This window comes from Crocodylus porosus, unplaced genomic scaffold (genome assembly GCF_001723895.1).
Source record: "Crocodylus porosus isolate Cpor-Errol unplaced genomic scaffold, CroPor_comp1, whole genome shotgun sequence".
NCBI lineage: Eukaryota > Metazoa > Chordata > Crocodylia > Crocodylidae > Crocodylus > Crocodylus porosus.
The window spans coordinates 76,337,392-76,345,854 of record NW_017728943.1 but is presented as its reverse complement, the minus strand read 5'-3'; the positions used below and the strand labels follow the sequence as shown (position 1 = coordinate 76,345,854).

At 46.3% G+C, this 8,463-nt stretch overlaps 1 long non-coding RNA gene across 1 annotated transcript in view; it reads left to right on the top strand.

Annotated features, from left to right (window-relative positions):
* Positions 1-5,908, top strand: part of LOC109319242 — a 13,706-nt gene extending 7,798 nt beyond the window's left edge. The window contains exon 3 of the long non-coding RNA XR_002103430.1: positions 5,663-5,908. This is a non-coding gene — a long non-coding RNA (uncharacterized LOC109319242). The remainder of the gene's footprint in view (positions 1-5,662) is intronic.
* Positions 5,909-8,463: the final 2,555 nt, after the last annotated feature.

The following is an 8,463-nucleotide window of genomic DNA, read 5'->3' as shown; positions in this document are numbered from 1 at the left end:
TCGGGGGGGCTGAGGGAGCAGGCAGGGGATGGGGCCTAGCAGGGGTCCCCTTATGGTTCCCTCCCCTCTCCTCCAACCCCCCTCTTCCCTATCCCCTACTTACCAGCTCCAAATCCGGCTCCAGCTCCCTGCTGCAGTGGACAGGGACTGCCTGAATCGTCAAAGCTCTCTGAATATTTTCCAAATAGATTCAGAGAGCTTCGAATCGATTCGGACCTCTTTATTGGTCCCCTAATTCCAATTGGTCCCCTGATTTGGATTCAGAAATTCGGCCATCGTATTGGGCCGAATCTCCTCTGAATCGAATCAGCACCTGAAGCTTCGCACCGCCCTACTGTACTTGTCCCATGATGCCAAAAGGCAGCCTCCAAAATTTTCAGATGTACATTGTGGCTTTCTGTGACTTAATTTTTAGGTATGCAGCTTGGGATACTTTAAAAGAACTTCACATTCAGGACCTGCTGAGCAGCTCCTCTCTGAAAGTCTGTCCCCTTTAATAAATTTTACATTGCATACCCCAAAATTGAGGTATTTGACAGTCACTTGTCAGTTGAAACACTTGGTCAGAACTTCTAAAATGAACTAAAGGAAATATTATTTAATGTAACATGATTAACCAGCATTATAAAGCTGCCACAGGATATGATTAATGCCAGTACCTAAGTAAGATTAAGATAGGCATTAGATGCTTACATGATTAAGAATACCACTAGAGTTAAAGGATTCGAAGTACAAAGATTATCAATGTTCAAGCTTCAGGGCATACACAGGTTACCATCTGAAGGATCAGGAAGAAATTTCCCCTTTGAGAGTGCTTTGGTCAGATCCACTGTGGGTATTATTTTCTTGTTTGCCTCTGAAACATCTGGTTGCCATTAGAGACAGCAGGATACCCAGCCAAAGGGACCGTTGTTTGATCTGCTTTCAGTGTGCCTAATTATATTCATATTCTTAGGTTTCATCTTACCTATGCTTTCTCCAGGTACCCTTCAGTTATATAACTATGTGTTGGGCTTTCCATATTGTCTGCCTCTCCCATTCACCACTAATCTCCCCATCTCTTTATTTGTTTGAAGGGACGAAGTTGTTGTGACAGAGGGTTTCTTTAGAGCCTCAAAAATATTTTCTTATGCACCTCACAGCTCTCTCTCGCAAATGCAAAGTAGTGTACCCTATGCTACACTTGTGCACTTCAAGTGTGATAGATGAGGGATGCTAATGGAATATAAACTATCAAATTAAAAACTTTCCTATCAGGGATGCCGACAGTGTTGGCTATACCTGAGGATTTCCAATGGTGCTTGCAATTTCTTCCTGTTTCTTAATATGATGCAATATTCACATTTTCATATGTCACTTTTTGTACAATGGGGAATGTACAAATTTAGTTGGGAGGAGTTCCAGAATCATAAGAAATTGTATATCACTTTTGCTTTGAGCAGCCTCATTATGCAGTCTGTAGAAACTGCAGGATGATTATACTTGGCTTAAAAACCTTGAGCCTGACTCTTCCCTCCCTAGATGCATTGCATTTAGACTGCTATAACCTCATTTCCTTTGGCAGTGTTAATCTGCACTGCTTCTGCTGTAACTAGCAGCAGAATCTAGCCCAAAGTTTGCAAAATGAGAGCAAGCAAGCTGACACTACCCTTAATAAGTTAGATCTTTCTGGTCCTTCCCCTCCCCCCTCCATAGTTTTATCACATTAGCAAGGCAAGCCGATGTATTTACCTTGCTTTGTGGCAATTTACATCATTATGCATATATTGCAAAGTGCCATAAACTGATTACAAATCTGATTCTGATCTAACATACATACAGAAAATAAAGCAATTGATAACAAACCCATTTCATTCAACAGGATGGTTGTCTCCAGGCTGCAAATCATAGTAGCATCAGTGGTAGGGTGGGGGGGCTGTTGTGCTGTGGAAATGTGGGACTACAGCAGCACCAGCAGGCTACTTGATGGGAAACAGGATAAGGAGAGAAGCCTGGCTGGACTAAAGTTTCTCCAGGCATGATTCTCTACCTGTTTACATCCCTGCTCGTTGACACCAATAGAACTCTATTGAGTTAATTATCCATCCTGGTTAGATCCTCAGTGCATGGGAACTAGCACAGCTCCACTGCCTTCAGAGGAGTACTGCTGATTTATGTCACCTGCAAATCAGGCCAGGCGTGCCTTTATTTCCTCTTTCTGGGGAAGACTGTAGCTGTTTACAAGAGGCAGCTTGGGATCAGAAGTGGGCTCGGAGGCAACCGTCAGGTACGCCTGCAATTGATGTCAACAGCTGAGGGTTTGCAAATATGTGGCAGCCTGCAATGGAATTTTTAAAACCCTCTTTGAATGAGAAATCAATGGTGAGGAGGAAGGAGAAGAGTCAAAGCCCATTTACTTTCTCACTCTCCAAACTTTAATACAACTTGCAGCTCGCTAATCAGATTTCAGGCTGGCCACTGCTTGCCTGCTGAAAGGTAGAGGAAGGAAAATAATAATAGAGGATCTGTTTCAATAAGCAATTTACAAAGAGGACTTGCAGACAAAGCATTCCCTGATAGGATATGTTGCCTCTCTAAGAGGGTTCCAGAGATTAGATTACCATAGAATCCAAAATGGGGAAAGATGGTAAACGTGTTAGCAATATGGTGGTGGCTTTAGGCAGTGATTCCGCCAGCTGTCACCGGTGAGAGTAATGCGATTTGGTGCAACAAACAGCAAGATTAATGGCACTGTTCAAATAGCTAATCCTATAAAGGCATTACACAAAACGCTGACAGTAGCCTGCGTACTTCCCAGCTTGCCATACCTGATCGTGCAGCAATGGATTGGGGGAAGAGAGGGGGTAGAATCTCATGCAGATAGTTATGAATAAACATGAGACGGGTCTATTCTTTTTATTACCAGGTCTCCAAGTGTGTCTGTAGAACTGAGTGAGGTTTTCATAGATTTAGATTCCATAGATTTCACAAACATTAGGGGCTGGAAGGGACTTTAAGAAATCATCGGCTCCAGCCCCCCCACCATAGGCAGGAAATCAGCTAGGATCAAAAGACCACAGGAAGAAATAAATTCAGCTGTTTTTAAAGGACCCCAGAGTAGGTGCACCACCTCTGGGGGGGGGTTGCTCTAGACCCTGGACACACGCACCGTAAAGAACTCAGCCTTCCTGGAGTTTATGGCTGTTAGACCTTGTTATCCCTTAGGGAGCTCTGGTGAACAGATGTTCTCCCAGGTCCTGATGTACCCCTCTTATGAAGTTGTAGGCTGCCACCAAGTCCCCCCCGAGCTGTCTCTTCTCCAGACTGAGAAGTCCCAAGTCCCTCAGACTCTCCTCATACAGCCATCCCTCCAGGCCTTGGATCATACTATTGGCTCTCCTTTGGACTCTCTCAAGCTTCTCCACATCCTTCCTGAAGTGGGGAGCCCAATACTGGACACAGTACCCCAGCTGAGGTCTCACCAAGGCTGAGTAAAGCAGGAGGATAACTTCCCTGGTTTTGGTTGAGATACATCGGTGGATACACACCAGAGTTTGGTTAGCTTTGCCTGCCACCGCATCACATTGGTGGCTCATATTCATCTTGTGGTTGATCACTTCTATGTATTAAAGGCCATCCGGTTTTGGTCGGCCCACCTTGACAGTGTGTCCAAGTAGGCCTATATCCCCAGCCTGCCCTGCGGTGTGACAGCCCTCCCCCATAATTTGGCATCATTCGCAAACTTGGTCAGTTCACATCTGACTCCTGAATTTAGACTGTTTATGAAAATGTTAAAGAATATTGGCCCAAGTACCAAGCCCTGATGAACTCCACTGGTCACCCTGCACCACATTGATTTGCTCCCTTCAACTAGTACTCTTTGGGTCCAACCCTGTAGCCAGTTGCCTAGCCATCAGACCATATGATGATCTAGGCTACATTTCCCCAGCTTAACCATGAGGACATCATGGGGAACTAAGTCAAAGGCCTTCTTGAAGTCCAGATAAATGACATCCACATCATCTCCCTTGTCCAGGGCATATGTTACCTCATCATAGAAGGAGATGAGGTTGGTCAGACAAAACCTGCCAGTCACAAAGCCATGTTGGCTGGCATTCAGAAGCTTGCCTTCTATTAGTTTGGCTTTAATGGATCCCCTGACAATTTTCTCCAGAATTTTTCCAAGGACAGACGTCACACTGATTGATCTATAGTTCCCCAGCTCATCCCTCCTCCCTTTCTTGTCAATTGGGACCACGGTGGCTCTTTTCCAGTCATCAGGAACCTCACCTGAGCACCATGATTTTTCAAATATCTCTGCCAAAGGGGATGAAATTATGTCTGCCAGCTCTTTCAAGACCCTCAGGTGCATTTCTTCTGGGCCCACGGACTTGTGAATGTCCAGTTTCTCAAGGTGTTCCCTCACCTGTTCAACATCAATTTTTAGCCCATCAAAGACTTCCAAATTGGTTTGTGCCATTACTGGCAGCGTGATCCTTGTGGGAGGATGAAAACCTGATGCGAAAAAGTCATTTGGAGATTGGCCCTTCCTTGGGCATCTGACGTCAGTTGCCGCATTGGATCTCTCAGGGGCCCAATACTGTCTTTGTTCTTTTTCCTACTTCCCATATATATGAAAAAGGACTTTTTGTTGTCCTTGATCCCTGTAGCAAGCCTAAGTTCAGTTTGTGCTTTGGCTTTTCTTGACAGTTCTCTGCAGGTGTGGGTGAGTGCACAGTAATCCTCTTTGGTAATGCTTCCTGTTTTCCAGCTAGTGTAGGCTACTCTTTTGAGCTTAATGAGGTCCAAAAGTTCCTTATTCAGCCATATGGGCTTCCTTGCTCCTTGACTGCATTTCTTGTGAGATGGGATGGCTTTGCCCTGTGCTCCAAGGATTAAGTTTTTGAACGATGACCATTACTCATGTACTCCCTTTTCTGGTGGGGTATGGCCTCTGATTGCCTGACTGACCAGTTCTCTCAGTTTGCAGAAGCTGGTCTTCCCAAAGTTAAGGACTTCTGTTTTACTGAGGGATTTGCCTTCTCTTCAGTGAACTAAGAAGGTGACCAACTCATAGTTGCTGTCACCAACCTTCTCCTCAATCCACAGATCGCTCACCAGGTCCTCCAATTTGGCCAGGACCATATCCAGCAATGCCTCTCCCTTAGTCAGCCCATAGACATCCTGGGTTAGGTAGAGGTCATTGGTGCACGTGCTAAAACTACACTGCTTGTCAGATTTGGTCATGTGATCATCCCAAGAAATATCTGGAAAGTTGAAGTCTCCCATGAAGATCAAGCATTGGGAGCATGCAGCTTCGACCAGTTCTCTAATGAATTCCTAATCTAGGTCTTCCTTTTGGTGGGGAGGTCTATAGTAGATTCCTAGGAGTAAGTCATCCTCCCCATGTTCTCCTCATATCTTGACCCAGAGGTTCTCAAGGCACCCTTCCTGGTTTGGAAACTCAATCTGCAGGGAGGTGAGCTGATCTTTGACAAAGAGAGCAGCACCTCCACCCCTTTTCCTCACACAGTCTCTCCTATACACAGTGTTACCTTCTACTGCCACTGACCAATCATAGGTGGAGTCCCACCAGGTCTCTGTAATTCCTACACAATCACATAGGAGAAGGGCCAGTTCCTCATGCTTGTTTCCCAAGCTCCTGGCATTTGTGTACAGGTAGTTAAGTCTGCCATATGAAGCCCAATGCTTCCCTGAGGGGTCTAGCGGGACTTTTCCTTGGGCTGTCTCCCTTGGGCTGCCCAAGTTATTACTAGTGCAGCTGACGTGACCTGGGCTAAAACTGTTAGTAGACCACCTGTCCCCCAGCGGTCTCAGTTTAAAGCCCTGTCAAGAAGGTCAGCCATTCTGGCTGAGAAGAACTTCTTCCCTTTCCAGGTGAGATAGAGGCCATCCCTTTCCAACAGTCTGCTCTCTCTGAAATGCAGACTGTGGTTGAGGATGCAAACCCCTCATGATGGCACCATTGCTGGAGTCTTCTGTTCACCTTGCTGATGCACCTGTCCCTCTGCAGCCCATGTCCTGTGACAGGGAAGATTGAAGAGAAAACTATCTGAGCCCCCAGACCCTTGAGGCCAGCTCCCAGAGCCCTGTAGTTATGCATGACCCGGCCTGGACTTCTCCGTGCCATGTCATTGGTGCCCACATGGATGAGGAGTATGGGATGGTGGTCGGATGGGTTTGGGAATCCTCTCCATCAAAAGCCAGACATGAGCTCCAGGCAGTCAGCAGACCTCATAGGCCAGGGGATTGGGGCAATGAAAGGGAGCAGGTAGGCTACAAGGGGCTGTCAAACTTGGGTGCTGTTGCTGCCTTCTTTAACAGGGGACTTTCTGGAGAGGCAGGCTAAGAAACCAAGAACAAGAAACTCTCAGAGAAGGTGGGTGAGTCACGAAGAACCCTGTGCCACCATTCCTTAATCAGTCAGGTACACTATTGGTGTGGAACAGTGGTTCTGAACCTAATTGCCATGCTGAGCCAGCTCTATCTGTAGCTCTCAATGTGTTATGTGGACTGCACCCATACAACTTATTTCCTGTGTACCCATTTAAAAATGTTTTGTTTTTTAAAACATTGGACCACAGCAGTATGATGATTGAGCTGCATAGAGGCCATGGGTTGAGAACCACTGGTGTGGCGGGTTGTACTTTACCTTCAGCAGAGGATGTTGATCATTTCAGCTAGGGGCAGAAGTTGTACATAAACCAGTTTAAGTGATCAGAAACTGGTTTAAACCTGTAACAGAAGAGAATCTCAGTGCACATAAACCAGTTTCAAAATGGCTGAAACTGTCTTAAGGTAAACCTGGCTGAATATAGTATCAGACTTAACCGATTTGGGTCAAATCAGTTTATGAAACTTCTGTCCCAGATCCCTTCCTGGTTCAAGTTAAATCACAGTCCCCCAGCATGCTTTGTAGCCCTGGGCTGTGCTCGGCTGGGCTGTCTGCTCCAGAGAGTGGGGCTGGCCCCCACCCCCGCTGTCTAACTGGAGCAGTGAGGGTTGGCTGACTATGAGGCACAGGAACGCAAGCCCAGCTGGGGATGCAGCCCAGTCTGCAGGGGGAGGACTTCTCCCCAGGCAAACCCTGACTGGGTTCTGGGGCCAGGAAGGTGGAGGCTAAACACCCCTTCCCCCTCTCAAACTTACTGTTGGCTGCAACTGTGTACTACAAATCACAGAGGCACCTAGAAGCAGGAAGAGGAAGTTATGAGCAACCTTGCAGAGTCCTGCTGCCATGAATCTGGACTGCAGATCCGAAAGACTTTGGGGGCAGCAGGAAGAGGAAGTGAACATACAGCCCAAGCTGGCTACATGCCAGCATCACATGCTCTACCACCTACCCTCATCCCATTCCCCCCGCCAGCTTCTGGCCTGAGCCACTGCAGGCATGTGGCTGCATTCCCTGAATTAAAGGTAAATGTCTGTTCACTTCTGTTTCAATTTAATCCCTTCAGATTAGACTAACCTGCAAAGACTGAATCAATTCAGCCTCAGGCTTTTTGACTGCCTGTACTTAGCCTTGCAGGTTGGAGGGAATGGCATGAAAGCAGAGCTAAGAGCATTGCCAGTGCCACTTCTGTGGCACCCTTGAGAGTGCTGCTAAGAAGCAGGGTACATCTACACATTTCCCCTTGGCACACACTAAATCAGTGGGGAGGCCAGGCCCAGGGTGTTCCCTTAGGTATCTTAATGCTCTTGGGGACAGAGACCTCAAGACTGCCAGCATGGGAAGGCCCCAGGGCTGCTTCACCACCTCCTTCTCAAGTTGGACGTCTGGGAGAATGCTTCTCGGTGGTAGTCTCAAGAGCACAGACAGACCCTATATAGATTTAACCCATGCGATAACTCTCTCTTGTATATTCTCACTTCTAACAGGAAGGACATGCACTCATTTTTATAGTGCAGCACATTCTCCTTATAATGAACTAAGTTTATAACAACCCCCCGCTTGCAACAATCCCAACAGGAGAGACCAGATGGTTCAATGGAAATTAGCTGCAGCAAATTGTCTAATGCCTAGAAACCCACCTGAGACAATAGGTAGATACAATGGTGGTTAATCCAGCTGAAGCTCCGTAATGCTCCCAGGCAGTTTCCAACTAGCTCTGGCATGCCTTTACAAGCTGCAGTCACTACTGTGATTTCAGTGTGACCATACCAGCCCAAAGGTAAAGAGACTTCTCCAAGGCCATGCAGCAAGTCAACAGCAGTGCCCCCAACTTTCCAACACCTTGTTGATTCCATCAGAGAAAATGTCTTACAAAAACATCTTATAACTGTTGAAAAATTATGACTGTTTTTCATGGAGATCTGCCCAAATACATTTTTTTCCATAACACGCCCCCTCTCCGCAACCTGATTTTTATTTCCAAGGAATTTTATTATTATTATTTTACATTTTAGGTTTTTTATTTCTTTTTAAACTCTCCTCTCCACACATACCTCCTCCCTCTCCACTGG